Below are 16,802 nucleotides of genomic sequence, written 5' to 3' on the forward strand. Positions count from 1 at the left end.
GTTTGAATTGAAGAAAATTCTTATTTTTTAGAACAAGATTTTCTCCATGATGTACTTATTGCATTTCATTCTCAATAAAGTTAGTTGCTTTTCCAAAAATAATAATAATAATAATAAAATCATCTTGGTCAACTATGACAAATGTTAGAGATAGAAGCATGAAATCTTTTGCTGATACTTGTTTTCCCCAAAATAAGCATCATCAAATGATACTATGAGATATGTTCATTGTTATTATGACCATATGATATTCGTACTTGTTAGTGTATGATATCCATGTTTGTTTGTTTTTAACATTATGATACAATAATGTCAAGATACTACTCTCCAAATAGAACATGATGATCTTCATTTGTTTTTAAATGGATCAATATTATAAGGGTTCGGTAGTTAATAAATCTAAAACTTAAATAATGATTTTATTTAAAATCAATTAGGATTCATTATTTCTTGAAACATAATTTCTGTTAAATTGATAAAAATTAAATCTAGTCCTAAAATGAAGATGATCCAGAGACAGTTTGCGTTTCAACCTTATGATTGCAAACCATAAATATATGATGTAGAATAGACAATACATGCCTTCTTGGAGCAACAGGGGCACAGGAAGTCATAACGCAAGATCAAAGGGGGGTGCTAATAGAGGCTATTGGGGTGACAGTGTCGGAATTGCATGAAATTTGGCAGATTGAAGGGAAATGATGCTTTGATCCAGATTCATGATACCATGATTGTCGCCAAAATTTAGGCGAATTCCTTAATTAAGGCACCAAAAACAGTGGTTTTTCTGTTTATAGTAATATTTGTTTTTCCAAGATCCTGTCTATTTTGGGATGACCCTTAAGGTCAGTAGTTTATGATTTTGCATTTAACTCAATTTTGCCATTTTTGGTAAATTTCGGTATTTTTGTCACCTAATCGCGTAATTAGTGCGATTAGGGTTTTAGACATTTTCTTCTTAGTATTTATATGTTTTGTAGTCATCGGAGGCAAAATGAGACTATTATCAATAAACACAGACTTTTGTCAAATTATTTCTCTGGTGGATTCCAGTTTTTTTCTCCTTGTGGATTCAAGGACACCCCGCGTGCATTTCGAGGGGTTTATTTTGACGATATCCTAATTTATAGTAAGATAGAGGAAATCCACTATAATCATGTGCGAGAAGTATTAACGGTGTTGTAGGCCAATGGGTTGTATATCAACTTGAAGAAGTGCAGTTTCTTGACCAATAAGTTGCTGTTCTTAGGGTATGTGGTCATCGTGGATGGGATTCATGTTGATGAGGAGAAGGTCCATGCAATCAAAGAATGGCCAATTCCAAAGACAGTGAGTGATGTGCGAAGCTTCCATGGGCTAGCAACCTTCTATCAAAGGTTTGTTCGAGATTTTATTTGATGGATAAATAACATGTTTGTATCGCATACAAAACTTACGCAGTAGAAAAATAACGGATCTACTTCATTCATAAAAGTTAACATGTACTATGTAAGTTTCAGAATTTGAGAACAAAAGAGTGTACCTTGGAGCGGTGAATTTCAAAACCGAAGATCAGAAGCACTTGGGAACACTTTCAATCTTCACTCCAATTCTATTAACGCCCAAGATGTGTGGTCTCTCAATCAGTTTTCAAAGGGAGAATGTCAAAGTGTATAACACTCACATACACACCATTTCACAATAGTGTTATTATCTCTCCATCTTAAAAATTCTGTATGTTTCTCTCTTTGTATCTAACTGATTATCTAATTGAGCCAGCCTTTTGGGCCTTTCCAATTGGGCTTAAGTGTGTGGTTTGGAGTGGGACCAAAAGGAACCAATAAGACACTAGCTCCAATAGGCCTTAGGCTTTTCTGTCAACTCTTGACAAGTTCAAAGTTACCATTAATTATATTTTATACCATTATATAAATATAATTGCACTCTAGGCCTTATTAATAAATTATATCCCAAGACTTTATTGTACATGCAACCCCTTTATAAAATATTCATAGTAACACAAAGTCATGAATGTAGATTGTCACTTTGTAAATTATTACATCTTATCCTTAAGTACTCGGTTTAATCCTTTAAAATTATTCACCATGTATTTATGAAATCCAATTTCATAAATATATACTTTAGTAACTTCTTACCAAAGTGATTAGACCTAACTCTCTGAATAACAAACACATTAAACTTATTTCAAGGTAATATTTTGTATCTCTGTTAAGAGATAATGAATTCTATCTTGAGAATATATGTTCCATCAACACTAAATGTGATTGCCCAACATACTGAGGTTTTGACTCTTACTTTGGATCTCACTCTTGATATATCAAAGCAACTTACACTTCATGATCAGGTCCATTATCCTCTTAGGATTAAGAGTTCATGTAAATAGAAGTCGTGAGATTTATTATTCATTTGACAGTTGTTAGAAGAATAATAAATCTCATAGCAGTCCAGTTCAATATGTCTTAACTCTTAAGACATATCAACATAGCAACTAGAAATCTCTATTTCCATGATCAAGACAAATCATCTTAGTTGATATGTTATACTCTTCGCTGATGAAAAACCCAATTTCATCACCGACTATGAACTAAAATTTTGAGTTTACAAATAACTTGTGATTTATATCTTCTATGACTAAATCACATAAATTACATACTATGCATCTCATGGACTATATGAGAATGTCCCAATATTCATATTACCATTATTTTTAGATAATAATAAAACAACTTTATTAAACATAACATTAAGTTATACATAATGTTATACATAGCATCATACAATAGGATTTAAGGGCACTAATCCTAACATTAGTAGCATAGTAGCCCATATCATTGAGTGTTTGAAGAAGGGGAGGTAATCATGGGAAAAGGAGTCAGAACATAGCTTTGCCCTGATCAAGGAGAAGTTGAGCACAACTCCAGTTTTGACATTGCCCAACTTTGATAAGGTGTTTTAGGTGGAGTGTGATGCATTTGTGGTCGGGATAGGCGCTGTTCTTTCACAAGACAATAGACTAGTAGCATTATTTAGTGAGAAAGTTTGTGAAGCTCGAAGTAAATGGTCGGCCTATGAGCTGGAGTTCTTTGCTGTAGTTCAGACACTTAAGCATTAGGAGCACTACTTGATTCAGAGGGAGTTGTATTATATACAGATCATCAGGCGTTGAAGCACATCAACAGTTAAGTTAGCATTAACAGGATGCATGCTAGGTGGGTAGCTTATATACAACGTTTCCATTTCACATTGAAGCATAAGTATGACGTCACTAATAAGGTGGCTGATGCGCTAAGCAGGCAAGCATCTTTGTTAACCACCCTACATACTGAAGTTGCAAGGTTTGATTGCCTCAAGGAGATGTACGAGAATGATGAGGATTTTGGTGATATTAGGGGTAAGTGTCAACAAACTCATGCTGTTGTCAATAGTATGTACATCCAGGATGGTTTCCTCTTTCGGGGTAATCAATTATGCATTCCTAAAAGTTCGTTGAGGGAGTAGATTATTAAGGAGTTGCGTGGTGGAGATTTGGGCGGACATATGGGCAGAGATAAGACTATAGCACTGGTGGAGGAAAGGTATTATTGGCCACAATTCAAGAGGGATGTTGGCAATCATGTGAGGAAGTGTCCAATCTACCAAATTACCAAGGGTCAATCTCAGAATACTGGTTTATACATGCCTTTGCCAGTTCCACAAGCACCTTGGGAGGATTTGTCTATGGATTTTATACTGGGTCTTCCTTGAACCTAGCGAGGTATGGATTTTTTTTTGTTGTTGTTGTTGTTGTGGTTGACAAGTACTCGAAGATGTCCCATTTCATAGCATGCAAGAAGACTTTAGATGCTACTCGAGTGGCCAATCTGTTCTTTAAAGAAGTTTTGTGTTTGCATGGAGTGCAGAAGTCCATCACCTCTGACCGGGATACCAAGTTCATTAGTCACTTTTGGCGGACTTTGCGGAAGTGTTTTGACACTTCCTTGAATTACAGCAACACTAGTCATCCTTAGACTGATGGCTAGACAAAAGTGGCTAATCGCACTTTGGGGGATTTGATTTGGTGTATCTCAGGTGAGAAGCCCAAGTAGTGGGATCTTGCATTGTCCCAAGCGGAGGTTGCTTACAACACCTTAGTCAACAGAAGCACTGGTAAGTCTCCATTTGCCATCGTCTATTGCATGCCCCCAAAACACGCTTTGGACTTGGTACCTTTACTTGAGCTTCCAGGAGTGAGTCAAGCAGCAGAGAATATGGCTGACCGTATTCAGGCCATGCAAGAGGACGTGTGGCAGAAACTTGAAGCTACAAAGGCCAAGTACAAGGAAGCTACTGATAAGAAGAGGCATGAAAAGATCTTCAATGTTGGGGATTTAATATTGGTCTATCTTAGAAATGAGAGATTTCTTGTTGGTACCAACAACAAGTTAAAGGACAAGAAGTATGGGCCATTTCAGTTTACTAAGAAGATCAACAACAATGCTTATGTGGTTGCTCTTCCTCTAGACATGAGCATTTCTTCTACCTTCAATGTTGTTGACTTGTATGATTATCATCCTCTTGGTGAACCAGATAGTGGGAACTCGAGGTTGATTTCTTTTCAAGTGGGGGAGACTAATGTAGAACAGACAACACATGCCTTCCTAGAGCAGTAGGTGCGCAGGAAGTCACAACGTAAGATCAAAGGAGGGTGCCAATAAAGGCCTTCGGGGTGATAGTGTTGGAATTGCATGAAATTTCACAGGTTAAAGGGAAACAACGTTCTAATCTAGAATTATGAAACCATGAACGTCACCAAAATTTAGGTGAATTCCTTCATTAAGGCCCCGAAAACAGTGTTTTTGCTATTTATAGTAATACTTATTTTTCCTTAATAACTTTTAGTTTAAAAGTCAGAATAAGGTCCTGCTTGTTTTAGGACGACCCTTAAGGTCAGTAGTTTATGATTCTGCATATAACTCAATTTTGCCATTTTTGGTAAATTTTGGTATTTTTGTCACCTAATCGCGTAATTAGTGCGAATTAGGGTTTTAGACATTTTCTTCTTAGTATTGATATGTTCTATAACTATTAGAGGAAAAAGGAGACTATTATCAATAAAAACAAACTTTTGTCAAATTATTTCTCTAGTAGATTCCAATTTCCTTCTCCTTGTGGATTTAAGGAAACCCCTCATGGATTTCGAGGTTTACTACCAGGAACTAACAGTTTAGTTTTTGTTCCATTAAGAGAGCATTGAGTGTGCTTTCTTTAGGCTTCCGCGACATCAATATAGGTAAAAACACCATTAGCAAAGTAAAGCCACTGGATTCTTAAGTATAGTGATAGATGGCAACCCGTGTGGTTAGTACTTAGAACAAAGTCATGGAAGAAGACGTCGTCATCAACCAGTTAGAGAAATTGTACATCAAGAAATACAATTTCCTTGAAGTTCAGCCAGCAATTCTTTCTCCTTGAAGTTCATTTACAATTGATTATTTGATTTTACATTTAGGAAGTAGAGAAGAACTGCTTTAGATTTTTGTTAGGGTCGTATTTTGTTATAATTGGCTAATCCTTTTGTTAGGACATATGTGGAAAATGATATGAACATATGTCATTTAGAATTGACTAATCCTTTGACAAAGTACACTTTACTTGTAATTGGGTAGATCTAGGATGGTTTAAGTCTTCAAGCAACATATTGTTCAAGTCAAGAGTTAAAGCCATGAAAATATGTTCAAGAATAAAGTGAAGAAATTTTGTATTTTAAAGCTCGATAGATTGTATCTATCAAGGTTTAAAAGGAGTTTTTAGTCCGATGCTCGATAGCAGCTCGACAGATAACCTATCTATCGAGAATTACAAAAATCAGATTTCCAGATCTGTTTTTCACACTTATCCAAGCTATTTGTGTAGGGTTTCTTTTCTCACAACCCTAGACATATATAAAGATTATTTTAAGGGCCATCAGAGGTGATGCAACTTGATGCAAAGTAATTATTCACTCAAATTGTGACCGGAGACAATTTGCCCTAGTTCATCTTTCGCTTGAAGAAGCTACTGCGTTTGTACGCCATAGGGTTTTGTAATCAAGGAGCTTCTTGATCTTCATCATATGGATGAATTGAAGAACTTTACAGCCAACATCTTTCTCAAGTTGGTGTGTAAGCCGCATACTAGGATCCGCGCATAGATTGGTTAGTCACGTATTGGGAGTTGTGCATTGAAAGGAGAGATTGTCACTACATTACAAGTCCAATTGTGTATTGGGGTAAAGTTTCAACTGTAGGTTGGTATAAGATACTAGGATTTCTTTACTTGTAACCACTTGTTTTGATAATAGTGGATTCTTGGGAGTGGTGACCTTAAATTCACCCGGTAGGGTTTTGCCTCGGTGGTTTTCCCCATTCATAAACAAATCACCTGTATCAAATTTAATTTTCACTGTATTTAGTTATTTGGTGATTTTTTTGTCCTACCACACGTTTTGCATGTTAAATTAAATTAATTAATTCAGTTGGCTAATTAATTGGTTAATTTACCTAAGAGGTCAATACATTCTTGGCCTATCACTTTTGAATAAATGCACTTTACTTGTAATTGGGTAGATCTAAGATGAGTTTCATATTTCAAAGAATATGTTGTTCAAGTCAAATATTAAAGACATGAAGATTGGTCCAAGAAACAAGTGAAGAAAATTTGTTCATTAAGTCTTGACAGATAGCTCAACAGATGCCTGCTTTCGAGAGTTAATGTGAAGCTCGATAGATAGCTCAACAGCAACTCAATCTATTAAGAATTACAATTTCAAAATTTTCAGATCTGAAATTCGGTCCAGTCTTGTATATTTGTTTGGGGTTTCTTTTCTCACAACCTTAGACATATATAAGGCTTATTTTAAAGGTCAACACAGATAGATACAGAGACAAAGAGACATATATTCTTTGTGTGAAGCTACTGCATTTGTATGCCATAGGGTTTTGTAACTGAATGTTTCTAGATCTTTAATGTTGATAAAGTGATTTACTTTGCAGCTAACAACATCTGTTCTTGTTGCTGGAATTAGTTATGTACTAGGATTCGTGCAAAGGGTTAGTCACAAATTGGAGGGATGGACCAAGGGTAGTTGGTAAGAATCCTTATACTTGTAACTGCTTGATTATTGATTCGTGGATTCTTGGGAGTGGTGACATTAAAATCACCCGGTGGGATTTTTGCCTTCCGAGGTTTTTACCATTTGTCAACAAATCACCGTGTCAAATTTATTTTCCACTGCATTTAGTATTTTTGGTGATTTGTTGGTGTCAAGCTAATTTAACCTAATTAATCAACTTGGATAATTGAATTAATTAACCGGTGTCAAGCTATCTTAAACTAACAATTTTAAAAAGGGATTTTAATGCTAATATCTTTCATGATAACAAGATTGAATTCTAGATTATTATATAGCAGTTTGAGAAAAATTGATGATCATGAATATATACTGACATGAATTAATAAGACAGATTCCAAAACTTTAATTTATTTTTCCAAATTGTTTAATCTCTTTACTGCTTTATATTATAACTTTACTTAGATTAATTATTTGCTTAGTTTTATCTAATTTCAAAATAATCAAAGTTATTAAAGTAGATTAAGATTTATTTAGTCAAGGTTTAATTAATTTTTCTACATTCATACAAGTCCTTGTGAGAACTGTTAGGTTCTAAATATTTAGGTTTAAATGATTAGGAACTAAATTTGTTGTATGTTGATAAACTGAGTACAAAAACTAGTCTAGCATTAGATTTTTAGTGTCTTTGAAAAGGTTTAGACATTGCTCAAGTTGATACAATTCAAGATTCAAGAATGTACAAGCTGCAGAAAAATGATTTTAGAAACTAAAGAGCTTGATCGATTGAGAGAGTCCTTCAACCAATCGAATTGCGATCTGCAAAATTTTAAAGAATTCTCAATGGCCCGTGAAACGTTTAGGGTTTGAGTCCAACACTGCTAGGAATAAAATAAAAACCCTAATACACATTTTTCAAGTCTTGTGAGTTACTCTTGTGAGATTTTGTAACCTTTTAACTCAACAAGCGTCTGCCGGAGTGTAGACACTGCATTTTGTACTCCTTACGACTCAGGCCCTTGTTTCCTAATGATGTTGGAATTTTAAAGCCCAAGGTTGGTTCAGGGCCCAATCAGATTGAAATTGACATGAGGAAAGTGTTTTCGAAAAATATATAACTCTTTTATGAACTAAATAAATTATTTTTGGAAACAAAAGGCCATGGAAACACTAGGGCATGTGTATGCATGCACACGTATGCGCACACATGCTTAAGCTCTGCGTGCACATGCTTCATGCATGCATACGCATACATGGGCATGAGGTGCGCATGCTAGGGTTCTAGAAACTGTGAAAGACAAGTTTTTTGCATTTAAAACTTGGTTTGGAGTGAATCCCACATCGTCTGGGAGTTGTTCCAAATCCTTATTTTTAGACTATAAAAAGCCATACGTGGTACATTTTTAGAACACATAGAAAATCCGAAGGGAAAACACAAAAATCATTAGAAATAGTGAATCAAAGAGGGGTTTTTCACAAAACCTCCTCAAGTCAATATTTTTCTGATTGAGATCTTCTCTGGTCTTAATCTTTGAGTTTTAAGGTTTAGCTAACTTATTTTAGTTTGGTTGTGACTAGATTGATTGCGGAGAATGGTCAAAATCAAGCCAAGGAGCCTTTGTTTTAGAGGTAAAGGTTCTAGCTCTTCTTGCCTCATGTTCTTTGATTAAATCTATTTTTCTCTTGCTTCTTTTGTTTTATATATGTTTAACATGTTTGTTTAGCTTAGGTCTACTTTGTTTTATTGTTTCAAGTATGCTAGGTTGCAAGATTTAGTTTACGTGCTGTTGTTTTCTTATTTTCTAGATTAGGGTTTAGGGCGTGGACACATGCATACTTACTACATGCACACACATACTCGAAGTATGCGTACGCATACAACTAGGATGCGTACGCAGACGCTATGTGTGCGTGCACATAGTCTTGCCCAGAAATCCTAATATGAAACTTTTGGCTTATGTTTCTTTGTTTTATTTGTTCAATATGTCTTTGTTTTGTCCTAGTTTTCTATATATATATATATATATATATATATATATGTATGTCTCTACCTCTATGGTTTGTTTGTAGTTATTCTTTACATACTAGATTAAGGTTTATCTTTAAACTTGTTGATGTGCCATGAACATGCATATAACATGAGCATGCATTGACGCATAAGTGCTATGGTGCAGTGAGAAGTAAGTCATGCATTCATATTAATATGCATTTGTTTGGAATATGATTTTCTTTTAGGTTGATGAACATGAATAAGCTTGCTTGGATGCCATATTTTTTTATAATTAAAGTGTAATAACATGCTTGTTTGACGCTGCCATGTTTATGTTCCTGCCTTAGATATAATATGATGCTATGGGTGATTGATTTATGTTAGGGTTTGGGATGAAAAGTGTCATGTTGGTTGCTTAGATGTATTCTAGCGTGTGTGTGAGTCTAGAATGATAAATGTAAAATGTGCCTATAATGAGATTAAAATGTAAGACACAATGAGTGGAAGCTGACCCACGAGTCGGGCGGGGTTGGGTGTCTAACACCTTCCCATCGCCATACCTAAACTCTAGTGTACTCTGGTAGTAGATCAATCCTTCCTCAAAGGGTGCTATATTTATAGTTCCTAGACCAATCTAGGTGGCGATTCCATTTCCTTCTCCGCTGCAATCCACTCAGCCGAGGTGTACTCCCCTCGTTGCGCCCACACAGAGATCAAATCAATATTGTTAGTACCAGTGGAGAAAAGTTATTGAAATCAAATCAACCACAGTTGATGATCTAAATCTTTGAGTGGAGTTCTCAAAGTCACAAACTAGAGTGTTTGTGTGCAAAAGATTCATAATAGAAGAATCTGTCGATTTGGAGCTGTGTGTGGTCACGTGAGTTTGTACTACATGAGGTAGTAGTAGATTTATGGTTAAGTCTATTGTAAAGATTTCCATTCTATTAGTGAATTGTTGCCTTGTGAGTTGTTTAGGTTAAATCATTCACAGGTTTTTTTTTACCTTGAAACTAGATTGTGTCATTGGTTTTCTTAGGTCATCATATTGTTGTGCTCATACTTTTCCGTTGTTTATGATATGATCGATGCGTGTTTAACCTAGATCTGTTTAATTGAACTAAGTACCAACTTGGCTTTAAATTAGGTTAAACAATTGTGTTTTTAGTAGTCTAAAACTTAACAAGTTCAACCTTGCACTTGTGATTATTTATAAATTTCACAACACCAACTTATTTCCATGAAATTCGCCCAAAATAATTTCTACTGGTATCGATTTAAACATAAAATTTTACCATAATTTTCAAGTCAAATGAATAACTTACTCATCCCATCATAGTAAGTCGCCACCTCATATCTAGTCACCTGAATGAACTCAGCCCCTTGCAGAGGTTAGCACTGTCTTCTTCTTTTGTAGTTCTCTGTTTCACCCTCCCCTCCTCGATTTCATTTTTTTTTTGTTCTTCATCTCCAGTTGTTTGGCCTGTTTCGTTTATTTTCTTTGTTTGTGTTATCTTTAAGTTTTGTGGGCCAAGGTACGTGACTACATTGGAAAGGACATAGGAGGGTTGAAATTTTTGTTGAGTTAAAACTTGAAAGTGTGAGAGCATTCGCATAAACTCATACAGATATTTCTGTCTATTTTATGATAACACCTACTTTTTATTTATTTATTTTACATACTCATTTTTCAAAACATCCATAGAGGAGGCAAAACTTTTTCAAGCCAATTACAAAATGCCATGATATCTCGATTATAGCTCGACACTAGCTTGACCAACGAGATTCGCGGATCAGAAAAAATCTTAAATGCGAAAAAGCCCATAACATGCCCATTTCAAACCCAATTCGTGATATGTTTGCTGCACTATTTAAAGGACAATATAGGCCATCCCTAGAAAGGCTTTTCAGAGAAAGAAATTACCATTTATGCGGCTAGGGTCTGTATAACCATTAAAACTAGATCTTGTGATATCTTCCAATCCGTTTATCAAATTGAGCCATTGGACATATCGTTGTGATTGTTGAAATGTCAAGATCATTCTCATAAAGTGTGATGAATGAATTGATAGTTAAAATTACATTTTTGCCCTTAATGTGTAAAATAATCAATTTGTCCCTAGAGGTTAAATTGAGGTTGCAAAATGGGGTGTCGACACCAATATATATTTTTCTTAATTTTGGTGCCAAGTAACTCATTTATTATACTTAGTATGAAAGCTGAGATGGCCACCTCCCTTATCTAAGTTAGTCCCTCCCTTAATATCACTATTGTTTAATAATTCCATGCGTAAGCATAATTCATATATACATAAATTAGTGGATTCAATTAGCTCATTTGGTAAAATCATGAGAAGTGCTACATTCACAAAATTTTCACAAAAAATCCTAGGTATTAAGTTGTTATTTATTCTAATTTAAACCCACCACTAGAATTACTTTTTTTTTCATCAATAACAGCCCAGGAACAACCTGTCACTGAAATTTTTTTATGAAAATATTATAAAAAATGTTGAGGATGTAGCATTTCTCTCTCTCTCTCTCTCTCTCTCTCTCTCTCTCTCTCTCTCTCTCATTTGGTAAATAATTATTATTTTATTTATTGACTAATATTTTGGCTTAATTAATTCTATTAAAATGAAAGAAATAACTCTAGTAGTTAAAATTTAGGACCCTCTTTTTACTTGGGGGCTTTAGGCGATCCTCTCATTTGCTGGCTATGGGATGCTCAACGTCTTCTTTCACTCTTTCTCTCTCTTTTATTCATTTATTCATTTATTTATTTATTATCAACTCTTGTTTGGGATGTAATGAAACTAGGAATTCTTAAATAATGCCCAATGAACTAGCTTTTATATATTAATGCTCTGTTTGTTTTGTTGGAAAACTTTTTGTAAAGATAGTTTTTCACATTTTCCAGTATTTGGTAGCATAAAAAAAAAACTGGTCAACAGAAAATTATCTTTTGTCAATGAAAAACCTAATAAAAATAAGGCTTGTTTTTTATAGGTTGTTTTCCAAAAATGTTTTTTGGAAAACATCCTTTTTCTCACGGTACGCTCTCTCACTCTTTCTCTCTTCCCTTTTCTTTTTCTTCCCTCACACCTTCACTGTCACTAACTCTGATCTCTTATCTTCCATAGATCTCTCTCTCTCTCTCTCTCTCTCTCTCTCCATATTTCTCTTCCCCTTTATGACACAGTTATTTGATTAGATTTTTTCCCCTCATTGCTCAGTAATTATTTCATTCCTCTCTACCAATTTGCAAAAGAGAACATATTTGCAATGGTAATTATTTCATTCCTTTCTACCAAAATCTCAATTCTTTACTTTGAATTTCAAACTTAATTTTATTTTTTCTCTAAGAAATTTTTGGTTTGATGGATTCCAAGTAAAAGTTTTTTTTTTGCACATAAAAGTACTAAAAAAAATAAAAAAGAAGAAAGAATGAAATAAAAGACGAAAATTTTAAACATAGTGCCTATATGGCTCTAAATTGCTTTTACATAGGATAATCTTTTTTGTTGACAGATACATTATATAGATACTATGTAGTGATGATATATTATGTAGATACATTATATAAATATATAATTTTGAGTAATATCAAAGACTTGTGGTTGACCATAGTAGACAATTAGTGTACCAACAAAAAGAGTAGACAATTAAAATTTATTGTTATATATATATATATATATATGTTTATGTGTGTATGTGTGTGTGTGTGTGTGTGGACATTCCTGTCCATATATATGAGCAAGATGAGTGGTAGAGATCATGAAAATTTGATAACTAATTTTGATTGTATCTATTGTCAAAATTTTAGTATGAAAACCAAATTCATTCTTGGTTTTTTGTTATTATTTATATTGATTACATTAGTTGGTTTACATAATACACATGTTTTAAATTACACAAGAAATATAAAAAATAAAAATAAAAATTTGCATACCAAACACCAGAAAACATTCTCAAGCTCATTTTCAAGGTCATTACCAAACACTGGAAAATGCTATTTGGAAAATGGACCATTTTCTAGAAAATGTTGATGCTGAAACAAACAGAGCATAAATAAAGGGAAATACTAACGGATGCCCTTTGTACAATGATTAATAATCTATTTAAAAAAGTTTTTATGAGAAAAGAAAAAAAAAATTAAAATTTTGACAGCTTTTTTCATTTGCCGTAAAAGTGGTGACAACACTTTTCTAAAATGAATTGTTAACTATTGCCCTAAGGGCACCCATTAGCATGATTCTTAAATAAAATAGTCCCGTTTCTCATTAGAAACCCTTCCCTCTCTACCAAAATAAATAAATAAATATTTCTATTTTTTTTTCAATAAAAAAATAGGCTTATAAGTTGGCTATCGAGATAACCAAGTCATCTTTGAAAGCCGAAAGCTCTTCGGCATGGATGGATAAGAGAACATGGAAGAAATTGTGGAAACTAGTAACTACACGTTTTGCCAAAAGTAAAACATTGTGTGGCGTGGATGTTCTTATTCATTTGCTACGCTTCAAAATTTGCAAATTTGGAAGATAGAGAAGTGGAATCAAAATGTCGAATTTATCAACAGGAGGATGAAACGATGCTTCACACTATGATTGACTAGTTGTGCCCTTTTGTTAAGGTTCTGAAGCTATGGGTAAGAAGATGAAAGAAAGTAAGGCTAAACTGCAGTAGAGTATGGTAGTTTAGTTGTAAGCTACAAGCCTACAAGTAGCTTAGTGAGTAGTTTAGATATTTATCATTTAATATATGTGAACGCAGTATTAGAGCATTTGCATCCAGTTTCTACAAAAAATTCTATTTTACCATTTCAAAATTTACTTTATCATTTATATCATACCATTTTACAACACACTCAACATCTTAACTTTTATTTTCCTATACAATACATTTAAATAATATATCTACCCAATAAATATATAACCCAAAAGTCATTGAGAGAGAGAGAAAAGTGATTCAGAGAGAGAGAGAGAGAGAGAGAGAGAGAGCAGAAATTAATAAAATGTACTTTTACAAGTTGCTATAGTACCATCTTATACGTAAGAAGGTACTGTAGCACTATTGCAAATTTTTTTTGCAATTAGCAGTGTAGATAAAGTATGTCTTTTGCACTTTGATGGTAAAATATTTCAACATATGCAATATACAAGTGCGGGTGTGAATGCTCTAAGGAGCAAAATAAAGTTATTCCCTGTTCTTGTATATATGTAATAGACCTAGATGTAATTCATTCAAGCTAATGAAATATTCAGTTTTCAATCAAAATGATCTCTAGCTTTCTTCTAGAATTTTCTGTTTCTTGATTTCTTACACCTTTGGCTAGAAATGTTTGGGCTCTAGTGAGAGGTAAAATACAAAAGTGGCCTACAAATACAGTCTTTGATTTCTTGCCTTGTGTAAATGTTATGATCCTAATATTTTTTATGGATTAAGTGTAAGTTTAAGTTGTTTAACCATGTGTTGGGCACCCTCCCCTTGCAAACCCGTTTTTGAATATAAGTTCTACTTATGGGTTTGTATCATTTGGTATAAGAGCTAACCACCACATTGTGTAATTGAGCGTTGCTCATTGAGTATGGAATCAAATCAATTGCGGCTTCGTGGTTGGATCTCAGAGGGGGCAACCTAAGGCTAAATTAAAATAACTTATACGTCAGTTAAGCCACCAAAAATAGTAAGGACTACCGTTAGGCTGGTATTGATACTGAATCGTGGATTTGTATATGTAAAAGAGCTTTCATGGAATGCCGCATAGAAGAAACTAAATTATGGGTTGTGTTGGTGTGGGCCATTTGGAATGCTAGAAATAAATATTAGACAAAAATTCAAAACTGACCCTCTAATTTTCAGCTTTTGTCATTTTAGTCCTCTAACTTTCAGTTTTGTCATTTCAATCCTCTAAGTTTCAATTTTTTTCAATGTAGTATTCCGTTAGACATCAGTTAAGTGGTGTCGTTAAGTGAGTCAAAACAACATTTTTTTGGCTCTAAATATTTTTTTAAAATAAATTTTGTAATTAAAAGAAAATAAAAAATTGTTATTAAAAAAAGAAAAAAAGAAAACACCCCTTCCCCTAAAATCAAAACCAAAACATGATGACTCACTAGAGCCCTACCTGAGAAAATTGGGGGAAAATGAGAGAAGATTGATAATGTCATTCAAAGCCTGTAATATGTGGCTAAGCTCACGAGCTTGAACTCTCAATATTGAGTTTTAAGTCTCAATATTCATGAAATGTTGTGTGGTGATACTAACATTTTGAATGATCTGATGGTTCTCTTTCTTGAACTGAGCATCTGAGCCACAAGATCATTCAAATGCTTTTGTTTCCTCATTCGAGATTGCCTTGCTAATTCTCTATTTGATATCATTCTCTTCCTCTTCCTTTGATCCATCAAAGCATGCAAGTCTTCCTCAGAACCAAAGTTTTGAAGCAAAGATTACCCTGAAGATGTTCCAATGGAGGAAGCCATGTTGAAACCACAACAAAGTTTGTAGCTTTTTTCACAATAAGAGTAGTCTAAGAGAGAGATTATCAGGACCTAGATACTAAATTACACTAATATAATAGATAATAGTAGAGCCTAGTTAATTAGAGGTAGGCAAATATCATGAAACATAGTACGACTAGTAAAGGAACACGACCGAGAAGGATTGAAGTACGTGTGTCCTATGCCTGAATGTGGAATTTATCATACACCCACACTACAAAAAACTGGGCCTATAGTTGCCTTTTTTTTAGTGGCCACTATAGGCAGTTTTTATTTATTTATTTATTTCCGGTTAGTTTTTTTTAAAAAAAAAAAAAAAAAATTAAGGGCCAAAGGAAAAAAGACCTATAGTGGCGTTTGACAAATGCCACTATAGGCCTTTTTTTTTCAATTTTTTTATTTTTTTTTTGGGTTGGGTTTTTTGGGTGAGGGCCAAAGAAAAAAGACCTATAGTGGCATTTGACAAACGCCACTATAGGCCCTCCTATAGTGGCATTTGAGAAACACCACTATAGGTTCTTCAAGATATTATTAATATATATAGGCCAACTTGGCTCTGATACCAAAAGGGGGGTAAGTTACATTTTATCTTTCAATCAAGTTGGCGACAGATGCAACCATAGTTATCCAAGTTATTATGAGCATTATTATTATTTTGAATTATTTTCATAAATATATCTCCCATACCCCATATATTGTTTTACATCTATTTCATGATAACTCTTCCATTCCCATTCATTTATTTCTTCGTCTGTTACTATTTCATCATCTTCTTCTATCTGTACCGTTGGTAGGCTGAGCCTCTTTCTTAACTTATCTGTTTATTTTCTGTGATTCTTCGTTTAGATTAACTCTTGCATCCCAGTTATCTGCTTCTTCTTGTTTTTGTATTTAGCCCAAAAGTTTGTTGCAGATGTATACTGTTGAGACGTTTGGAGTCCAGATCTGTGCAGTTAGCCCTGTTAGTCCTAGTAACTTCCTGTTTTGGTTTGGTCAGCTTGTGTTAGCCATGTGTCAGGTGTTTAGGGTGGTCCCCATTGTGGAAGATTGTGGCTTGAGCGTGCACGAGATCAGGCGTCTGTCCTGTTGTATACCTTGTTTTAGATCTAAGGTTAGATCTAGTAGTTCGAGGATAAAGGTAATTAGGTTGTAATTATTAACTATGAACAAAAGTATAAAGGTGTCCCAGAGTATATGAACAAAAGCATCCATTTCCAGGTTT

Source organism: Castanea sativa, chromosome 1, assembly GCF_040712315.1.
Source record: "Castanea sativa cultivar Marrone di Chiusa Pesio chromosome 1, ASM4071231v1".
Lineage (NCBI taxonomy): Eukaryota > Viridiplantae > Streptophyta > Magnoliopsida > Fagales > Fagaceae > Castanea > Castanea sativa.